A 21855-nucleotide genomic window follows, 5' to 3' on the forward strand; every position below is an offset into this window, starting at 1 on the left:
TAGCCTTATTGAACACTTGTAATTTTTCTATATGGCAAACACTGCAGTAAAGTCTTTATACGCAACTCATTTATACCCTGTCTCACCCAAATCCTTGTGAGCTTTATGCAATTAGAGTTCCTTTTACAGATAAGGAAACTGAGGTCAATATTGTCCAGGTCATGTATCCCAGTGGTTAAGCTGGGTGGCTCCAGGCAATGTGGTTCCAAAGCCCACCCTTTGAACCCCTGTCCTCACTACCTCCACCTGGAAGGCTCTTCTTCCCATGTGCCAATGTCACTCCTGTCACTGAGTGGTGAGGTTGATGTTTCCTCCCCTTGAGCCTAGGTGGGCCTTTGTGACCTTCTGAACATTGCTTGGGGCAGAAGAGATGTTCAACCAATGCCCCCATCCCTTTCTTTCTAAACAATGGGACATAGGTTCCTACACATTAAGTCACAGCTGGTCTGCGTGTGTTTATCTTAGTTTTCCATTCACGGCGGAGTTTACACACAGTAGGTGCTCAGTATGTGTGTGTCAATTATTAACGTTTCTAGGAGGATGGCCTTTTGCATGAGGACTCCAAGGGTGTACAGTGGAGTGGAGGCCAGTGGGTAGAGAGAGCACAAAGCTTCAGAGAAGGGCTTTCTTCATTGATGTGTTTTAGGAGACAGCACATCTTGGACACATTATGAAGTAGCATGAAAACAAATGGCACCTTCACTCAGTCGTCGTGGGGAGGAGGGGACATCCAAAAAGACCTTCCCGTTTAAATAAAAAGAGAAATTGCTGAATAAAATTGCACAGTCAGCCCCTGAGAGGAGTGCCCCTCAAAGCAGGCTGAAAGGCATTTTCACCAAGCTCTGGGACAGAGGAGGGCCCAGCGCTAATGTACAGTCCTCCCCCGACCCCAGCCCGACCCCACCCCCCATAAAGGTGATATGAAACAGAGGCCTTCAGAGGACCAGGCTGAAGCGGGCTGCATGTTCCGGCAGCTGTTATAAAGCAGGCCAAAGCCACGTCAGGTCCAATTACAGTCAATGAGGAACATCTGTATTTCGGCACCCACGTTGCTTAATACAAACATTTCGTAATTACAGCCTCTCGCACACGCGGTGTGTTATGAGATGTGGTGTCCCAGTGTGAATCACGGTCACATTTTTCAGAGTCGTCAGCAGTCTTGGTCTGGCTGGGATGCCATTTGCTCACTGCCCATAAGAGCATTTCTCTAAAATATTGAATTAAGCAAAGTCCGGCTTTTTCCTCTTATCTATGAAATCTTGCGGTTGGGGCTTGACTGTTTTTATAAAATGAAATATAGAAAATGTATAATATGCAAATAAAGTTGAGGTTAGAGTGGTGTGTTTCTTCTTTTTCTCTCTCTCTCTCCTTTTTTTTTTTTTCTTCTGGAGAAGGATATCTGGGTTTTTTCCCCCCTTTTCCCTTCGGTGTTTTCAGCTGAAACGTAAATGTTCAATTGTCAAGCACAGTCTGAAAGGCTCCGTTTCCAAATGGTTTTTCATCTCATCAGAAGCAAGTCTGGGTACAAGGACTCAGCTGGTTTGGGGATATATTCTCATGCACAGTTTTTCCTGGGCAAAGTGATTGATATTGGCTTTGCAGTCAAAGGAAATCCAATAGCCCTGGGTTCAAAGTTGAAGATATTTTAAAAATTCTTATGGTGCATTCAGTGTGGCCTCACAGCAATTGAAGCTGTGGATTGGGGCACTGAGGATAATATGAATCCGTCAATAAACTTCCAGATTTATAGTCCGGACAGATGTTCTACCCATAAATCGCCATGCTCAAGAAATTTGAACTCTGCATTGCCACTTTATGGTGACACCTTGGTCTATTTTGGGTCCTCATCTCCTGATCCTGCTCCCTAGAACAGCCCTAATTTAGTCAGCAGACAGGGCCCCAATGACTGCTCTCCTAGATTGATCTTCCCTCCTTTGAGAAAGTCCCTGATTCAGCCTGATTGTGGGGAATCCACCCCCAGCACAGAAAAGGGCTCATTCTCCACCTCAACACTATTTTCTGCAGGGAGCAACAGTTAACAACAGGAGAAGGTGACCGGCTGCTGGGATAGCTGAGCCTTTGAGCCAGCCAGCAACTTCTTTTTAATTGATCCTCCCAGGCTCTATAATTGATTGGAAGAGACAGAAACCCAAGTGAAACTAACTAAACAAAAAAGTGGGGGGCACTTTACAGGCTACCAGCATCTAAGTAGTGATTGGAGGACCAAGTTTCAGTAAAGGCAGGGGCAGCTGGGCTGGGGACACAGATGCTCCCAGGAAAGAACTCACTTCCTCACTAGTGCTCATCCCTGTTTCCCTCTGTGGGTCAGCTTCATTCCCCCTCCCTACAAATTGCCTTTCCAGTGTTTCTTAACTTTCAGTCCAGCTGAGAGAGTATAGACATATTTTCCCCTGCTCTTTCCTGCTAAGTATAACTATAAACCTTGAAAATGGCCCAAGAGACAACTGTGATGGTTGATTTTACGTGTCACCTTGGCTGGGTCATGGTGTCCAAATATTTGGTCAACCATTATTCTAGATGTTTCAGTGAAGTTGTTTTTTGAATGTTTTTTGAATTTGCATACAAATTCGTGGACTTTGAGTAAAATAGATTGTCTTCCACTATGTATAGGCCTCATACAATCAGTTGAAGGCCTTAGTAGAACAAAGATGGACTTCCCCTGATCAAGAAGGAATACTTCTAGCAGACAGCCTTTGGATTTGAATGGCAATTTTTCCCTGAGTCTCCAGCCTGCCAGCCTACCCTGTAGATTTTGGACTTTTCAAGCCTCCACAATCATCTGAGTCAATTTCTTAAGATCTCTTTCTCTCTCTGTCCATACACACAGGGCTAGAGATATCTATACTTTTATCTCTATCTCTGTACCTATCTATCTATCCACATAAGTACTTTGCTCTCTCTACAAAAATAAATAAATCTATCTATCTATCTATCTACATAGAGAGAGGATATCTTTATATAGGATGTCTATCTATCTATCTATCCATCCTGTTCTGTTTCTCTCAAGAGCCCTGACTAGACTACTATTACAGCCACCAAAGGAGAACCCTGAAAGGTGATAAAAAAGAAGATGAGCTGGTTTGGGATCCCAGGAGTGGAGGAACAGCACAGGGGCAGGGCATCTTGTGTCTCCACCACCCAACAGAGGAAGGTCACCTGGACCTGGCATCTCCCAACCTCCAACATAACAACAGAAGGCAGCCAGGCTAGGTTCATTCCATCCTGGATCAAAAGGGGAGTCCCTCTAACAACATCAAGTGAGCCTGACACCACCAGTACAGAGACTGATTGGGACCCTTGCCAGACGCAAGAGGATAAGGGAGAACTCTCCTTCCCTGCCAGGCCTGGGACACCCTTTTCCACTGAGAGATCCAGAGGAAGGTGGGAGGAGCTGGCAAGAAAGACCCAGCTACAGAAGGCAGCCTGACCCAGGAAACGTCTTTGTCCTTGTAAGTATAGGAATCTCCTCCTTTGCCAAGAGGCACTGGGCAGCCAGGAGACAGTAGTAGGGGAAATCCCATCACAGTTTCCCCATCATGAGGCATGCTACTGGCCAGGTCTTGGGATATCCTTTCTGTTCCCTCAGACAGCCCCAGCAGGGACTAGTGTAAGCCCCAGTGGTACCAGATAAATCAAGAAGACTAAAATAATACTACAAATGCTCTGAAAATTAAACTGCTGTTGGAACCACAGCACACAAAACTAGGATAAACACCTGTGCTGAACCTAAACACAGTGACTTCCTGCTAAAATCAAAGAACTATGTAGGATCCAGAGTCTCCAAGGAAAATAGACAAAAGTGTGCAGAATTCAATTTTTGAAAACCCCACCTGTTATACAAAGAACCACAAAAATCACAAATTGAATGAAAAAAGACAATCAATAGACACCCATAACTGACATGAGTCAGATATTGGCATTCTCTGTCAAGGATTTTAAAGTAGCTAGCTGTCGTAAAAATATTTCAATAATCAGCCACAAACTCTCTTGAAACACATGGAAAAAAAAACAGAAAATTTCAGCAAAAAAATAGAAGTTATGAAAAAGAACCAAATGGAAATTAAGGAAAAGAAAAATACAATCACAGAAATAAAAACTTGCTGGGTGAGCTCAATAGAAGAGTGGAGATAACAAAGGATAGAATCAGTAAATGTGAGAAAAGAAAAATAAAATTCACCCAATCTAAAGGACAAAGAGGAAATAGACTAAAAAAATAATCAGAGACTTAGGAACTTATGGGACAATAACAAATAATCCAACATTAGCATCAATAGAATCCCAAAACAGAGAAAATGGGATTGAAAAAATATTCAGAGAAATAATAGCTGAAATTTCCCAAATTGGGGGAAAGACACAAATCTACAGATCCAAGAAGCCAAGAAAATCTCAAAAAAGATAAATCCAAATAAATCCACACTATGATATGTAATAATTAAACTTTTGAAAATGGAAGAAAGAAAGAAAGAAGAAGAAAGAAAGAAAACATAGAAAGAAAAGAAGGCTCTTGAAAGCAATCAGAGAAAAACAATACCTTTATAGGAACACATCAAATTGAATGACAGCAGATTACTCATCTGGAAGCCAGAAGGAAGTGGTGCAATGTTTTTCAAGTGCTGAAAGAAAAGAACTGTCAACTGCAAACTCTATATCTGGTAAAACTATCTTTCAGGAATGAAGAAAAATAACATTCTGACATGAAGTAAAACTAAAAAAGAAATTATTAGCTTAAGGATTAGCTAAAGGAAATTCTTTAAACAGAAAGGAGCTGATAAAAGGAGGAATCAGAACATCAGGAAGGAAGAAGAAACAATGGGAAGAGTAGAAATGGGTATATATGATAGACTATCTTTATAACTTTTATAAATCATGTTTGATGATTGAAACAATAGGGATCAACTACAATATGGATCTCACTCCTCTCTATATGGGCATTAGCCAGCTCCCCACCCAACAAAACAAAATAAATCAAAACTAAATAGATAGCTGTTTCTCCCAGAAGAGGGAAAAGGTGAATGGCCTATTTTTACCAGTTGGCTCTCAGTGGTCAGCAGTTCATCCTTTCTTAACCTTTAATATTCTCTTTAGGCATTTCCAGGTCAAGCAGGAGAAATAGAATATATCACTCATAAGTCATGGTTTTTGAATTTTGGTGTTCAGTGATAAATGGGGTTAAAACTCCATCTCTCATGAATCCTACTCATTCAACCCATGAGTAGGATTTAGAGCTCACTTCTTCAGATCAGGCATACCACATTTTGGGTTCTCCTCCTTTTCAACCAAAGATTATAGAAGAGGTTTACTAACCTCTGTGAATTGAAATCAATCATAAAACTCAACCCTTCTCTCTCAACAGTTAGCAGAACTTCCACTGAAGTTGAAGCTATTGGTTAGTTAAATCCAGAGTTGTGCATTTTTGGTGGAGGAGGCTGAGATGATTAGGCCAGTTTCAACAAGTGCATTCATTCAACAAACATTCCTTAGCATCTTTTTATGCCAGGCACTCCACTACGTTATGGGTGCAGGGAATATATGGTCAAGGGGCTCATGGTTGAGCAGAGTGGACAGGCGCATCAACACATAAAACAAAATGAAAATATATTCCAGGGCTCCTCAGCTAGAGCCAAGAGGCAAGCACATCTGGTCAGGAGTTCAGCAATGACCCTCTCCATCATGCACCTGTTTGTATCTTTTCTCCTCTTCTGGGAATGAAACCTGAACCATGGCCACAATGGGTTCAGACCCACATGGATGTTGCTGATGAAGGTGGTATCCCAGGGAGCTGTGGAAGCCAGATTTTAGGGAGGGTTGTTGGGTCCCAAGAGAAGATTCTTGTAAGGGAGGAGGAAGCCTTGGGGAGGAAGCAGATTTTACTACAGGGCTTGAAGAACAGACAATCTTCATTGTTCTGGCTGGTGAGAGGCAGCCGGTAGCTGAACAGGTCCCAATCCAAGGAATAGTGTAGGAATACAGAGAATCATCTTTCTAAACACCACAGCATGGATGGCTCCAGGAAGCCTCTGAACAGAGGGCTGCTGCACCCTTATGGCACTGTGAGGGCTGAGAGCATGAGTGGGTGGAGGAGGTAATGGGAATTGTCATCCCAACAGGACAGAAGTTGGTGCACATCGAGGCACACCAGCGAAGCAGCCTTTCTCACAGCGGCAGTAGTCGACGGAATATAGAAGCAGCATTAGTTTGCTGTGCAGGTAAGACTACTCCCCCACTCCCACTCCTTGGAGACTTGTATCAGGTGCTTGCTAAGATGAAGGAGGCTCCCTTTATAGGCTCTGCCTACTTTTGGTTCTTATGATATAAGCACTGACAACAGAAGTTTCAAAACAAAGAGAGACTCAGAGATAGTCAACGAATGACTCCATTGCCCTTTATTTTATACTCAATGAGACATTACCTAACACACAACTGTTTCCCCCACAGGTTTAGGTGGGGTGACCAAATAATTTATCATCCAAGGCTATAATTTAGAGAACAGTAGGGGACAATCTTAGTAGTTACACTGGGAAAGCAGGTGTAAAATGAGTCTGTTCCGGGCCAATGGGACATGTGGTCACTCTAATTCTATCCCTCTGCTTTTGAGAGTTCTTCTTTTTCATATTGCTGAACTTGTCTGAGCCCCTTCCACTTTGGCCCGGGGCAGGGCGGAGGGGGGAGAGGGGGCGGAGTCTGAACCTGGTCTTTTTTCCCACAACCAGGAGTCTTCTTCAAAACAGGGAGGTGTTCTGCACCTTCTTGTACCCTCTCCTGGGACAGGCATGGTTGGAAACAAAGACGTCTAATTTGGGGGCCATTCCTACATCTCAGGCACACTTAATCAGCAGCTCTCTCTCTATACTTTAGTAGCAATTTAGGAGCTGAATGATTTTTTAAACTGTGATATAATTCACATACCATAAAATTCACCCTTGTATAATATACAATTTAGTGGTATTTCATATATTCACAGGGTTGTGCAGACAGCCCCCACTACCTAATTTGAGAACATTTTCATCACCCCAAATGGAAATCCTGTACCTATTAGATGGTCACTCCCCATTCCCCCTCCCCACCAGACCCTGGCAACCATGAATCTGCTTTCTGTCTTCATGGAGGAATCATACAATATATGGCCTTTTGTGACTGGCTTCTTTCACACAGCATCATGTATTCAAGGTCCATCCATGTTGCAGCATGTGTCTGTACTTCATTCCTTTTTATGGCTGAATAATAGTCCATGGTAGGGATAGACCTGCTTTTGCTTATCTATTTATTAATGGAGGGACATTTGGGTTAACTGCATGCTTTTAAATAAACATTTCTCATGAGGACTTTGCAAGCATCAGACATTATGCTTATTGCACACATGTGAATTTATTTTTCTGGAAAATGTGTACATGTATCTCACTGTGGCTTACTTGAGAATAATTATCAAAAGTCTTACAAATGTTTGCTGGCATCTTTTTCTCAAATAAGGAGGGACAAGTTGTATGAATATTGTTCAGGGGAGCTTTGAAACTGTAAAGAAGAGTTTGACCAAGAGTGTAGTAGAATAGAATATGCCCAAATATTCCATGATCCCCTGCAGGGATTCAAATGCTTGAATGAGCAGATGGGGCTGGAACCAGTGAAATTCCAGGATAAAGATGAACACAGTGTCTTTCTTACCGCAGCCTGTAATTCAGATGACAAAAAAGAAAGCCCTAATATGTTATGGGGGTAAAAAGAAGGGAGGGAGAGCAAGGAATGCTGCTCAGAGGAGACAACTTTGATAATGAGTAGAAGGCTCCCAGGAAAACAAAGGAAGAGGATAAGCATATTAGGCAGAAGGATAAGCATATGCAGGGGCTCAGAGGTGTGAGTGAGCAGAGCCCATTCAGAGGGATCTCAGGTGGGTCATTCATTCAGACATCTTGACACTGGAGTGAGCCAAATCAGAGTATTGACCTAGAATGATTTTTGTGACATTTTATCTTAAAAGAATTCCATTTCATTAGTGCACAGCACGTGGTGCTGGAGTGACCCAGCAGGCTGGGGGTCACAGGTCATCATTGCCACAGCAGCCACCTCAGCGTGATGCAAATCAGGTGGTGTGGAATGTAAATGATAGTCATGGTAACGTCACAGCTGTCCTGCTGGAAAAGACCCTAAATGGGCTTTGCTTTGTTTTTTGTCAAATCCAATCCAAGAGCCTTGGGCTTTATTCCTAGGCCAGCATTCTCAAACTGTAGTGTTTGAGTCATCTAGGGAGCTTACCAAATACCTATTCCCAGGAACCTCCAACAGAGGGTCTGGTCAGTGGGCCCGGGAAGTCACTGAGCACTTTTAAGCAAGAAAGTGTCATGACCTTCCAAGGTACCTTTTAGATCTATTATGCTTTAAGTTATTCGCAGGGACTGACTGTATATCTTCCCAAACTGTGAAACTCAAGACACACAATGTGTCCTCAGTAAAAGTTTGTTGAGTGACTGAATGATCGTTGTGGTCACCAGTATGGGTTTTGGACTGGAGATGGTAAGACCAGAGACAAGATGGGTAAGGACGTAGCCTGGTGAGTGAGGATGCGATCTAAACTAGGACTGCGACAGATGGGACAAGGACATAGGAGTCTGTTGCCCTGTTCCCAAGAGGATTTGAGAAAAAAGAGAGAGAATCCATGACCAGGGTTGAGTAAGGTCAATGGCCTTACCAATAACCCATGGGTTTCACACAAAACTTCCCAGTGCCCAAGAGGCAGAGAATCCTGACAGCCTGCCCCAGAGGATCTGGAAACAGCCCAGATGTATTGAGACTCTTTGATCTTAAGCCAGAGGCACACTGGTCACTGTGGGGCTGAACTGGGGCCGGCCCTGCCAGGCAAATGATAGGGATATCGAAGGAAAGGCAGTACCTGTTTCTGGGAGGCAGGGGGTTACGGCGGGGGGGAGGGATGAAGAAGGAAGAGGAGGAGAGTTTACCATGGGAAACATGCTCAAGAAAGCAGTCCTTCTTGAAGGTCTGTGGCTGTAGTGAAAAGAATGTGCATTTTAGAATTAAACGCAGTCTGGAAACCCAGCTACCAGCCGTGTTGGCCTTGGCAAGTCACAGAATGCCTCAAAACCTCGGTTTCTTCATCTGTAAAATAGAGATAGAAATAACTTCCACACAAGTTATTTTAATTAAAGGTGAGTGATACATATAACATAATCTGATACATAGCAGGTGATGAATTAAAGTTTCTTTTTATTTATTTTGAAGAATTTAAAGCATTCATTATGGTGTAGGCAATAATATAATAAACATTTATTAGCCACCATCTAGCACTGTCAAATCCAACATTTTGCTTTAATTTGCTTCAGGTATTCTTTTAGAGAAATAAACCACTTCAGACATGATTGGCTCTCCCTGTGTACCCCGCCCAGATTGGACGAATTCCCACCTTCTCAAGGTGGCCATGCTATGTATCATCCCCAGGCTTGTGTACCATAGACAGCTAGGTCCCTAAAACTATACAGCTTTGAGTTTTGCTGTTTTTAAACTTTATATAAATGACACCATAGTATTTACATCTTGATGCTGTTTGCTTTTCACATCAAGCATGGTTTTTGGTAGCTCTAGTTAATTCATTGTCATTGATGGTAGTAAGCCACTGCATAAACATTACAGTTGAATTATCAATTCTCCTACTGACCAGGTTTCAGGCTGTTTCTAAGTTATCATTATTATGAGAATTGCTAAGATAACCATTTTTCCCCATATCACTAGGTAGCATGTGCTGTAAATGAGAAGTTTTATTGTTTCACACAAACAATGGATTTCGCTAGGCTTTTAAACTTGTGCCAGTCTCCGATGGGTGCTGTTTATTGTCCTAAAAAATAAATAAATAGTAACAGGATCTGCACCTCTGGAATTACCAGGGCTGTTCTAATCCAAGTATAATGTCCTATTGTCTCCATGAGTAATAATTACACTGGTTAGAGGAAGTAGTGAATATTTAGATGAGGAGCCATGGCCACTGTAAATGAAGAGCCTGGCCAACCAGGAGTGTGGGGTGGCCTGGGCAGAAGACGGCATTGGGGGAAGGGCATCATCTTTTCGACCCTGACCCTGTTTTATCACGTGTTCTTAAGAATCATTTTCATACTCATGCAATTCTTGTGCGTTTTGGTCTTTCCTGAGACTGATCACTGGGGGAGAGATGAATTTTTTAAAATTTGAAGACTTCAGTCAGTTCACAGACAGAGGCTTATCATCTCTGTCTTGGAGGCACTCAGGGCCTGGAAGAGGGGATGCAGTCACGGTGAGGAATACAGGGTGCAGTGGGAGGGCAGAAGACGGGAGACTAAAAGTCCATCGAATGAACCTCCCCAGGGCGGGAACAGTGTCTGTGCAGAGCTGTATCTTAGGACTGGGCACCTAGTGGGTCAGGGGCCCACAAGTGTCAGGAAGAAGGGAAGCTACCTACTATGTAGGTGGAGCGAGGTATCCAGACCCCATTGAAAGGGGACTGTAACTGATCAGGGTCTTAAAAGGGTACAGGCTCAGGGTGCCATCGCTTTAAGAGGAGTCGTCAAGAGGAGCCAGAATCCACTTTTGGTGGTGCTAGTGGTGTTGCCTGGGGGGGCACATCGCTTGAAGGTTTAAACCTCCCCTGTTTTAGGACGTTAACTAATTCCATTTTTTAAAGTAAACACTGTGTGGTCCCAACAAAACCTATCCAGGTGCTGCACCTGGTCCATATGTCGTCAGTTTAAGGTCCTTAAACTGCTCGAACGTCCTTTTCAATACTCTCTGATGGCTGCTTACTCTGGCCCAACATGCTGTTACCCTCTTCCCACAGCATCTCATTAACCTACCAACCTGCCTCTGAGGAACGTCCCCCAGTGGGCTCTGTTTCCAGACAAGGGAGATGGTCCCGGTCACAAGCTGCTGAACACGAGACAAGACTAAGGCCGGATCTGTTTGTCTCTACAGTCCGGGCAACTTGATTTTTCTCCTAATTGTGTGAATGAGAGATGAAGAGAAGATTTCCCATAAATGTGACATATGAACCTGGTCTCATTGGGTTAGGAGTTTGCCAGGCATAGGGAACAGCAAGTACAGTCGTCCCTCGGTATCCAAGGGGGATTGGTTCCAAGACTGCTTCCCCCAAGCCCCGTGGATTCCCAAATCCTTGGATGCTCAAGTCCCCTATATTAAATGGCATTGTACAGTCGGCTCTCTGTATCCGCGGGTTCTGCATTGGCAAATTCGACCAACTGCGGCTGGAAAATCCATTGGTTGATTCCGTGGATGCGGAACCCAGGAATAGGGAGGGCTGGCTCTACACATTTTAGGGCCAGGATATTCTTTATATCCCAGGGCATTACAACACAGGGTAGAGAGGGCACTGTCACAGTTGTTCACGTTAAGCTACTGCTGAGTCAGCCTTTGATAAATTACGTGAATGCCTGCAGTGGGCACTGTCTTTGAGATGGTCCCTAGGCAGGACACAGTGCAGTGGGCACGAAAAAGCACCACGTGAAGGCCCTATGGAGAGCCTGCGTGAGACCCTCCAAAGCCTTGCAGGGGGCAGACTGGCAGGTGGTGGCAAAAGGCGGCTATATTTGAGTTAATGTGGCTTCCTTTGTACACACAAGCCAATGAAGAAACTTGGGGATATGTTTGTATTTACGTCAATGAACATAAATATATCAGAATACTCACAGTTTCTTTTGGTAACAGAATGACCTTTTGCTCCATGTTATTTGTTTGTTTGCTGGGATCATCATTTTCATCACAAGTCCTCTATTTATTGGCTATTTTTTCTAATGCACCAAATGAGCTGTTTACTTCTGTTGGATTTTTAGAAATTTGACTCTTCCTATTTAATGTCTCAAAACAGCCATTTCGATCTCAGAATGTTCCCTTTTCAACTACATGAAAATCTATATTGATTTCCAAATACATACATACATATGCATGTATATATATTTTTTTTCCTGCTTCTTCCTTAGATGGATATTTATTCTTGACTCCTCAGATTGGAGTCTTCTAAACACTGAATCTTCTGGGTGAACAAGGATTTTTTTTCCTATTTGCTCCCTATTATGGGATATTTGTCCAGTACTGACAATTCAGATAAATTCTAGGAGAGGTGGGATGAGTCTTGGCTTACACTGTTCAGACACATAGAGGGTACAGAACTATCTAGAATGAAATGGTTTACTTCACCAGGTAACAGCCTGTGTCTGAAGCAGAAGCAGATATACTGTGAAGGATTCTTAGATGGGATATAGATAGCAATAAACATATAAGAAAAAAATTGATAAATTAGACTTCATCAGAATTAACTTCTACTCCTCAGAAGACGTCATTAAAAAGAACAAAGATGTCATTATACATTTGTCCAAATCCATAGAATGTACAACACTGAGAGGGGACCCTAATGTAAACTATGGAGGTTGGGTGGTAATGATGTGTCAATGTAGGTTCCTCCTTGAAACAAAGCTATCCTTTGACGCAAGATGTTGATAATGGTAGAGGATGTGCATACGATGAGGTAGAGGATATATGGGAAATCTCTGTACCTTCTGCTCAATTTTGTTATGGATCTAAAACTGCTATAAACATAAAGTGTCTTTCACAGACCTACTAGAGAATGGACTTGAGGATATGGGGAGGGGGAAGGGTAAGCTGTGACAAAGTGAGAGAGAGGCATGGACATATATACACTACCAAACGTAAGGTAGATAGCTAGTGGGAAGCAGCCACATAGCACAGGGAGATCAGCTCGGTGCTTTGTGACCACCTAGAGAGGTGGGATAGGGAGGGTGGGAGGGAGATGCAAGAGAGAAGAGATATGGGGACATATGTATATGTATAACTGATTCACTTTGTTATAAAGCAGAAACTAACACACCATTGTAAAGCAATTATACTCCAATAAAGATGTAAAATAATAATAATAAAGTGTCTTCAAAATAACCTTTTAAGTGTACATATTTCTAAAATGAAAAGGCAAGATACAGACAGGGGGAAATATTTGCAAAACATATACCTGACACGGAACTTCTGTCCAAAATACATGAAGAACTCCTAAAACTTGCTAATAATGAGACACAATAGCCAAGTTTAAAACATAGGCAAAATAGACTTCAAAAAAGAAGATATCTGGGCTTCCCTGGTGGCGCAGTGGTTGAGAGTCCGCCTGCCGCTGCAGGGGACACAGGTTCGTGCCCAGGTCCAGGAAGATCCCACATGCCGCGGAGCGGCTGGGCCCGTGAGCCATGGCCGCTGAGCCTGCGTGTCCGGAGCCTGTTGTTCCGCAATGGGAGAGGCCACAACAGTGAGAAGCCCGCGTACCGCAAAAAATAAATAAATAAATAAATAAAAATAAAAAAGAAGATATCTCAATGGCCAATAAGCATACAAAAATCATCACCGTCATTGTTTATTAAGAAATTGTGAAATAAAATCACATTGAGATACTACCACATACTTACTAGAATGGCTGAAATTTTAAAAGAGTGAGAATACCAAGTGTTCGTGAGGACATGGACTTACCAAGACCCATTCCTGGTGGGAGGGTAAAAAGTACAACCACTGCAGAACAAAATTTGACAGTATCTCATAAAGTTAAACTCACATCAGTCATATAAACCAGCATTTACCCAAGAGAAATGAACACATATATCCATGAAATGATTTGGACACAAAAGTTTATAGCAGCTTTATTCATAATAGTCCCAAACTGGAAGCAATCCAACTGTCCATCACTAGGGGAATGAATAAATCAACTGCAGCATATTTACATAAAGGAATAAGACTCAGCAATTAAAAGGAACAAATACTAATATGAACAACTACACGGATGAATCTTACAGATGTGTTGAGAACAAAAAATCAGAGACAAAAGAGCACATGCTGCGTGATTCCATTTATATGAGGTTCAAGAAGAGGTAAATCTAATGCATGTCGGAAAAATTCAGAATATTCCTCTCCCCCCATCTGTGGGGGGAGAGGAATTGATTGGGAATGTCTAGGAGGGAACTTTCTGGGGTGAATGGCAAGATTCTATGTTGTATGGAGATGTGAGTCACACGATTGTGTCATTTTGTCAAAATCCTACATTTAATAGTCATGTATTTCAATGTATCTAAATTTACCTTAAAAAAAAAACTATACAAGCAATAATTGAGTAGGGATTTGGGGGACTGGGGAAGCAAAGGTGCAAAAAGAATGACAGAATGTTGATCCTTGTTGAAGGTGGATGATGGGCATATGTGGGTTCATTGTATTATTCAGTTTACTCTGTATGTGTTTGAAAAATCCCATAATAAAAAGTGTTTTTACAGTCTCATAGGATTTCAGAGCAGGAAATGCTGCTGTTTCAACACCTTAAGCTCATTCCCATCTCAGGGCCTTTGCGCAGCTATTCCCTCTGCCGGAAACGCTCTATTCCCTGATCTTGGAACGTTCAGGACTCAGCTTACACGTCACCTCCTAAGGCCTCCTCTGACCAACTTAGCTAAAGTAGCCTCCGGGCATTCTCTATTTCATCTGTACATTTCAATTCTCAGCATAGCACTTATTTTTATATCTTGTTTTCCTGTTTATGTAATATTTGGTGATTGTCTGTCTTCATCAAAAATGTAAGGTCCATAATAGTGGGGATGTGTCTGTCTCATTCACTTGTTTCTCCCCACCACCTGGCCACTGTCTGATGCTGTGTAGGTTTTATTCAGTATCAACTGCTGTAGAATGAATGAATTCAGCAGAAAAGTGTCAGAGCTGGTGTTAGGGCTGAATTCATAGGCTGAAGTCCTAACACTCAGAATGTGACTTATTTGGAGACAGGGTCTTTCAAGAGGAAATTAAGTTAAAATGAGTATGAGTTGGCCCTAGTCCAATAAAACTGGTGTCCTTATAAGAAGAGGATATTAAGACAGTGACAGGTATAGAGGGAAGACCATGTGAGGACACAGGGAGAAGGTGGCTGTCTACAAGCTAAGGAGAGAGGCCTCAGAAGAAACCAGCCCTGCCAACACCTTGATCTCAAACTTCTAGTCTCCAGAATTGTGAGAAAATAGATTTCTGGTGTTTAAGTCACCCGTTCTGCGGTATTTGTTACAGTAGCCCTAGTAAACTAATAGAGCTGTTATCTGAATTCAGTTGTGTTTGAAGCCTCTAGACTTATTTGCCTTCCAAATAAGAAAGCCAACTGAATTTGGAGTTGGCAGATTGAGCAAATAGAAATGCAGGACACCCAGTTAAATTTGAAAAATAATTCTGTTGGATTTTTATAATGTATTGAAAAAAAGCTAAATATAGAAAAAATGTTCTATATGTATGACGCACAAAGAAACCCTGACAGAGGGGATTCTAGAATCCCAGTCTCCTGGCTCCCATTCTAATGAGGCACAATTTGAAGACAAGAAGATGGTTAATTGAAGAAAACACCCCCAAGCATTCATTCCTTTCCACTAAGTTTCCCCGGACCAATCTGGTTTGGAATGGCAAGGTGGGAACTATACCAGTAGGTGAGGGAGGCTCCTCCAGAAGCTTATCAGGTGAGACACCATGATGGATACTTAAATCTGGGCAGGAGAATGTTTTCCTAGGATGCTTTTCACTTTCACAAGAATCTAATGTAACAGGGAAAGCCTGAGCTTTACTGGAGGGCAATTTTGAAGCATTAATAAAGTTTAAAATCCAACACCCACCAATTCCAATTCTCCATATCCACCCTAGAGAAGCATCCCCACATGTGGTCCAGGAGGCATAAACAAGAATGTTTGTACAGTGGAAAATTGGGAAAAATGGAAATAGGGATATAAAAATAATGGTATGACTGTTAAATGGAATATTACGAAGCTGTTAAAAAGGATGAGGGCTATCCATAGGACCCGTAGCACCATATGGAACCCCAAGATATATTATTAGATGGAAGACCAAGTTGTAGAAAGAACAGAATGGCAGGATACCATATAATATACACACACATAAAAATGCCATTTGTTTATTATGGGTAGATAGCTATGTGCGCAAACGAATGAGAGATGTTCTGGTGGGCAGCCTCTTAAACTGGTAACCAGTGGAGCAAATACATCTCTGGAGATGGGAAGGAGCCAAGATTGCATTGGGGGAAGGGTTGTCAAAAGAGGAACTAGCTTCACCTGTAATGTTTTGAGTTTTAAAAGAAAAATGTTTTGATGTCTTATGTAATTAAAAGATTTTTTTAAGAGAAAGATTATGGGTTTTGCAATCAGACACACCAGTGTGTGAGTCTCAGCTCTGTCATTCACTGACTATGTGGCTCTGGGCACTGTGGTAGCTGAATAATGGTCCCCAAGATGTCCATGTCCTATTCCCTGGAACCTGTGAATGGTAACTTACATGGCAAAGGGGACTTTGGAATTGTGGTTAACTACAAGATCTTAGGATGGGGAGATTACCCTAGATTATCAGATGGGCCTAAATGTAATCACAAGGGTCCTTGTAAGAGGGAGACAGAAGGAATCTAGACTACAGGAGAGGAAGAAGGGGACAAGGGAAGCAGAGGCAGAAAAGATGATGTGACGGGGGAGGCGTGAGCTAAGGAACGAGGACAGCCTCCAGGGGCAAGAAAAGGCAAATAAATGGATTATTCTTTAGAGCCTCCAGGGGGATGATGGCCTGGCCATCATTGGCCTTGATTTGCATCAAGTGAAATACTTCTCAGACTTCTGGCCTGTAGAACTGTCGGAGAATATATGCACATTGTGTTTGCACCACTAAGTGTGTGATAGTTTGTTATGGCGGCGGTAGGGAACTGATTCAGCAAGTTACTTCACTTCCCTGAGCCCCTGTTTGCTCATCTGTAAAATGTGATGGTTCCAGGACTTCACAGGCTGTTGTGAGGACCAGAGCTCACACTTGTGCAGCCAGTAGTAGAGACATTATTGCAGCTAACATTGAGTGGACTCTTCTTCTTAACCAACTGCCATCCCTTGCAAGGCTCTGAGGAAGGAGATGTCTGCTAACAACTCAAGGCATGTAATCCAGACCTATGCTCTGAATGCTGGAGCTATCCTGCCTCTCAGGACAGAGCCCGTTCTGTGGTTGGTTCTCAGGAAACTCTCCTTGTAAGAAGGACGTGACCATTTACTCGATACAGGCTGGGAGTTCCTGAAATGAATAACCCTGTTTAGAAGCAGTTCTCCCCTGGGTCTTGTTTCACTTCCTGGTGCTTTCCTCTTGCGTTTCAAGGATGACTGGTGCTGTCATAGAAAGCTTGGAATCGGTTTAATCATGGCTTCCAATGTCAAGGTTGACTAATTTTTACCATACTTGAAGATCATCCTTGCCTAGCACAGTAATAAACTCAGTCTCTGTGCTCGGGGAATTACATCCCTCTTGGGAGCTAATATCGGCAGTGAACTCCAAGAAGACAGTGCGTGTCACTCCCACAGCCTCTAGGCCCCTGATGGGAGGTACTGCTCCTATCAATGGAGAAGCAAGGCCCCTCCTGAGTCTGGAGATCCAAGAATCATCAAGAGGTAGAGAGGGTCCCAGGAGGCCCCCTGCAACGTCCACAGTTTATTACTTATGTCATGGAGAAGGCAAAGTCCGAGCCACTTCCTTCCAGTCCTGTCACAAACTCCCAGCCTCAGGAGGGCTGGGCTCCAGGGGAACAATAGCTTGGAGACCTCCCAGCTATGAGCTCGGACAGGAAACCATGATCTCATGTCAGAATCAGTTGAAAATGAGCCCAAGGTTTTTGACATTGCAGCACCTGTGCTTTATCAACCAAAGCCTTCACTGTAGGCACCGAACACTCCACACTCCAGGCTCAGGGATGTTGTGAAACTGTGATCGATTTTTGCTCTGCTCAGAGGCCATTAACTTAAATATTAGTCCTTTCTTTTCTGCAAGTTTTCTTCAGCCCAGTCTTTATGTAGATTTCGAATGATCCAGGTTGGGAGTAAATGATTTTTGTTAAAGAAAACTACGTCTGGTGTGGGAGAAGAGAGATGGTAATTAAAAAAAGAAGGACAAAGAATCAGCACTTCCACTTCTGAGTATTTACCCAAAAGAATTAAAAGCAGGGACATGAAAGAATCCTTGCATTATTCAAAAGAGCCAAAAGGTGGAGACAACCCAAGGGTCCATCGACAGATGAATGGATACACAAGCGTGCTATATACCTACAATGGAATATTATTTGGTTGTAAAAAGGAAGGAAATTCTGACACATGCCATGACATGGATGAACCTCAAAGACAGCATGCTAAGCCAGACACAAAATGACAAAGACTACATGATTCTACTTATTTAAGGTACCTAGAATAGTCAAATTCATAGAGGCAGAGTGGAATAGAGGCTATCAGGGGCTGAGGGAAGTGGGAAAGGAGGAGTTAGTGTTTAATGGGTACAGAGTTTCAGTTTGAGAAGATGAGAAAGTTCTGGAGCTGGATGGTGGTGATTGTTACACGACAATGTGAACGTATATGATGCCACTGAATTGTACGCTTAATAATGGTTAACATGGTAAATTTTATGTTATGTATATTTTACCACAATAAAAAAGGGAGGGGTGGCTGAGGAGTGTAGGGGGACCAGAACCACTTGCACTGGAGCAGGAGTCCCACCTAGCTTCTCACTGCAATCACCCAGAGCGTTTGAAAAACCTTGATGCTCAGGCTGCTCCTGAGACGAAGTACATCAGCATCTGTGTTTCTTTTTAGCTTCTGTGTGATTCCAAAGGGCAGCCAAGGTGGAGAACCTCTGGGAAAAACAGGTGCTCTGAATGAGAATAGACAGAAGGTGAGGGTGGTGGTCAGGGAATATTCAGGGGAGGTGACATCTTGCACAGGTCCCCAAAGGAGCAGAAACAGCCAACTAGGCAACCTCTCGTTATCGACAGCTCGTGTTGCCTTCACAATAGAACTGATTTTCTAGCGCTAAGTCCATTTCTCATAAAAATGTGGCTCACGTTTCATAGGCTCCCCTAGAACCACTGCTCTAGAGTCTTTCTACCAAAGTACAGCCAGCAGAGATGCACTGGGAAGAAAACTACCACTGACTGAGCCCCTACTCCAAGCCCAGCTCCCTAGCTCATTCCAAACACCCAACAGGCTTGGTAGTATGTGAAGTGTACATCCTGGGTCCCCCAGCCCAGGACAATCCCCATTTATACTTGTCCCAGTAACATTATTAATGGAGCCCCCTTTCACTCTCACAGATGTCCCAATTTAGAAATTTAGGTGATGGGGCTTCCCTGGTGGCGCAGTGGTTGAGAGTCCGCCTGCCGATGCAGGGGACACGGGTTCGTGCCCCGGTCCGGGAAGATCCCACATGCCGTGGAGCGGCTGGGCCCGTGAGCCATGGCGGCTGAGCCTGCACGTCCAGACTGTGCTCTGCAACGGGAGAGGCAAAAAAAGTGAGAGGCCCATGTAAGGAAAAAAAAAAAAAAAAAAAAAAGAAAGAAAGAAATTTAGGTGATGAATGATATGAGCCCATGCCTGTGAGTTGGATAGTATCATTCTCCATTCTAAGTCTGAGGAAGCCAAACCCAAGAGAAATATGGAAACTTATCCGAGGTCACACAGAAGTAAAACTGGGACGTGACCTGGGTTTCTCAATTTCCAAAGCCTGTCCTCTCTGCCCTGTGACCATCTCCCTACCCAGGAGCCAGGTCCAAAAAAATCCATCTTCAAGGGCATTTGGAATGATTAAATTTTTAAAAAAGAATTTAAAAATGGAATTTCTCTATTGTTTCTTTTAAGAAGAGGGGAATGGGAGAGAGTGGGAATAAAATGCCCATTTACTGAGCACCTACTAAGTGTCAGCTGCTTTTCTAAGCACTGGTGATATGGCAGTGAGAAAATCATCCTTATGCCCATGGAGTATGAAACCAATACAGAACAGAATCACCTATCCACCGTGATCAGGGCTGTGGGAAAAACAGGGTGCTCTGAATGAGAAGAATAGACAGAGGTGAGGGTGGTGGTCAGTGAATATTCTCTGGGGAGGTGACATTTCGCACAGGTTCTGAAGGAGCAGAAAAAGCCAGCTAGTCAACCTCTCTTTATCAACGACTTGTGTTGTCTTCACAGTAGAACCTATCTCCTAGTGCTGAGCCCATTTCTCATAAAATGTGGCTCACGTTTCAGAGGCTCTCCTAGTAAAGCCCAGCTCTGAATTTATATGGAGATTCAATTGGAGGCACCGGAAACTGAGAGCTGAGATGCAAATATACCTGCGGGGGTCTGGAGCACCGCTGCCAACAGGCTATCAGTACCTACTTCTGTTGCCTTTAGAAGGAGATCTCTGTATCCAGTGGAAGGCGTTATTATTTTTAATATTTTATATTGAAGTATAAACTACTGGCAAAAAAGTTTCTCAATGAATTTTCACAAAGTGAATACCCTCATGTACCAGATCAAGAAAGAGAATATTATTAGCACCCTAGATACCCCACACCCATCCCTGCTGCTAACAGCTCCTTTCCCCCCAAGATAACCACTTTTGACACCATAAATTTGTCTTGCAATTGGCATATTTTTAAAGCTTTGCATCCCAGGCCCAACTTGCCTCTAGTAAAGCTCGACTTGTTTATGTTCTCACTGATGGTGCGTGAAATGCTTCTTTCCCCAAACACCACAAACCAAGTCATCATCATCCTTTTTAATTTTGATCAATCTGATTGATGAAAATATGCTCTCATGATTCTGATTCTTTTGGTTGGCTTTTGTCTAATGATGAATGAGATGAAATAATGCATAATATGTTTAACGGCCATTTGGCTTTCTTGTGACAATTGCTTGTTCATGTTCTTTATCCAATTTTCCTTGGGAATATCCTACTCAATTAAACTATCCTGTTATAGCAAGCATATACTCCTTTGCTTGCTATTTTCCCCAGCGTGTCATGTGCTTTGTAAGTAGCTTTCTATGGTGCTTTGGCTGTTTCTCTTCTCTTCATTTACCCTCACTCTCTTGCTTATCTCATCCAGTCTCATGGCTTTCAATACCGTTCGCATGCTGCTGTGGACTAAATTGTGCCCTCCCAAAACCTATACGCTGAGAATCTAACCCCCTATGGGACTGTATTTGGAGATAGGAGCTTTAGGAAGTAATTAGGGTTAAATGAGGACATAAGGGTGGGGCCCTAATCCAATAGAATTGTGGCCTTACATTAATATTAATTCTTTTTTAAATTTTATTGGAATATAGTTGCTTTACAATGTTGTGTTAGTTTCTACTGCATAGCAAAATGAATCAGCAGGAAATCCAAAAAGAGGGGAGATATATGTGCGTATATATATATATATATATATATATATATATGGCCTTAAAAGAAGAGGAAGATCTCTCTCTCTCTCTCTCTCTCTCTCTCTCTCTCTCTCTCTCTCTCCCCCACATGAGGACAAAGTGAGAAGGTGACCACCTACAAGCCAAAAAGAGAGCTCTCATCAGAAGCCAATCACACTGGCACCCTGATCTCAGACTTCCAGCCTCTAGAACAAATAATTTTATTTTCTTTAAGCCGCCCAGCCTATGATATTTTGTTACGGCACCCCAAACTGACTAAAACATACTCTGAGCCTGCCCCCAAATCTAGCTCCAGCCCAGACCTTTCTCCTGAACTTCATACTCCTCCATCTAAATGCCTCCTGACCCCTTGATGTCTAAGGCACACTTCCAACTCAACCTGTCCAAAATGGGATCCTGACCTTCTCCCTTCACAACTGCTCCACTCTCAGCCTTGCCCATTTTTCCAGGGGCTCCAGCTGTGCAAGAAAACACATCCTGAAGGCATCCTTGACCTGGCTTTTCCCCAATCACTCCCCAGCCACCCCATACGGAATCCTCTTGACCCTGCTGCCTTCAAACTGTATCT

The sequence above is a fragment of the Monodon monoceros genome, unplaced genomic scaffold (assembly GCF_005190385.1).
Source record: "Monodon monoceros isolate NGI ecotype Baffin Bay Population unplaced genomic scaffold, NGI_Narwhal_1 Super_Scaffold_12, whole genome shotgun sequence".
NCBI lineage: Eukaryota > Metazoa > Chordata > Mammalia > Artiodactyla > Monodontidae > Monodon > Monodon monoceros.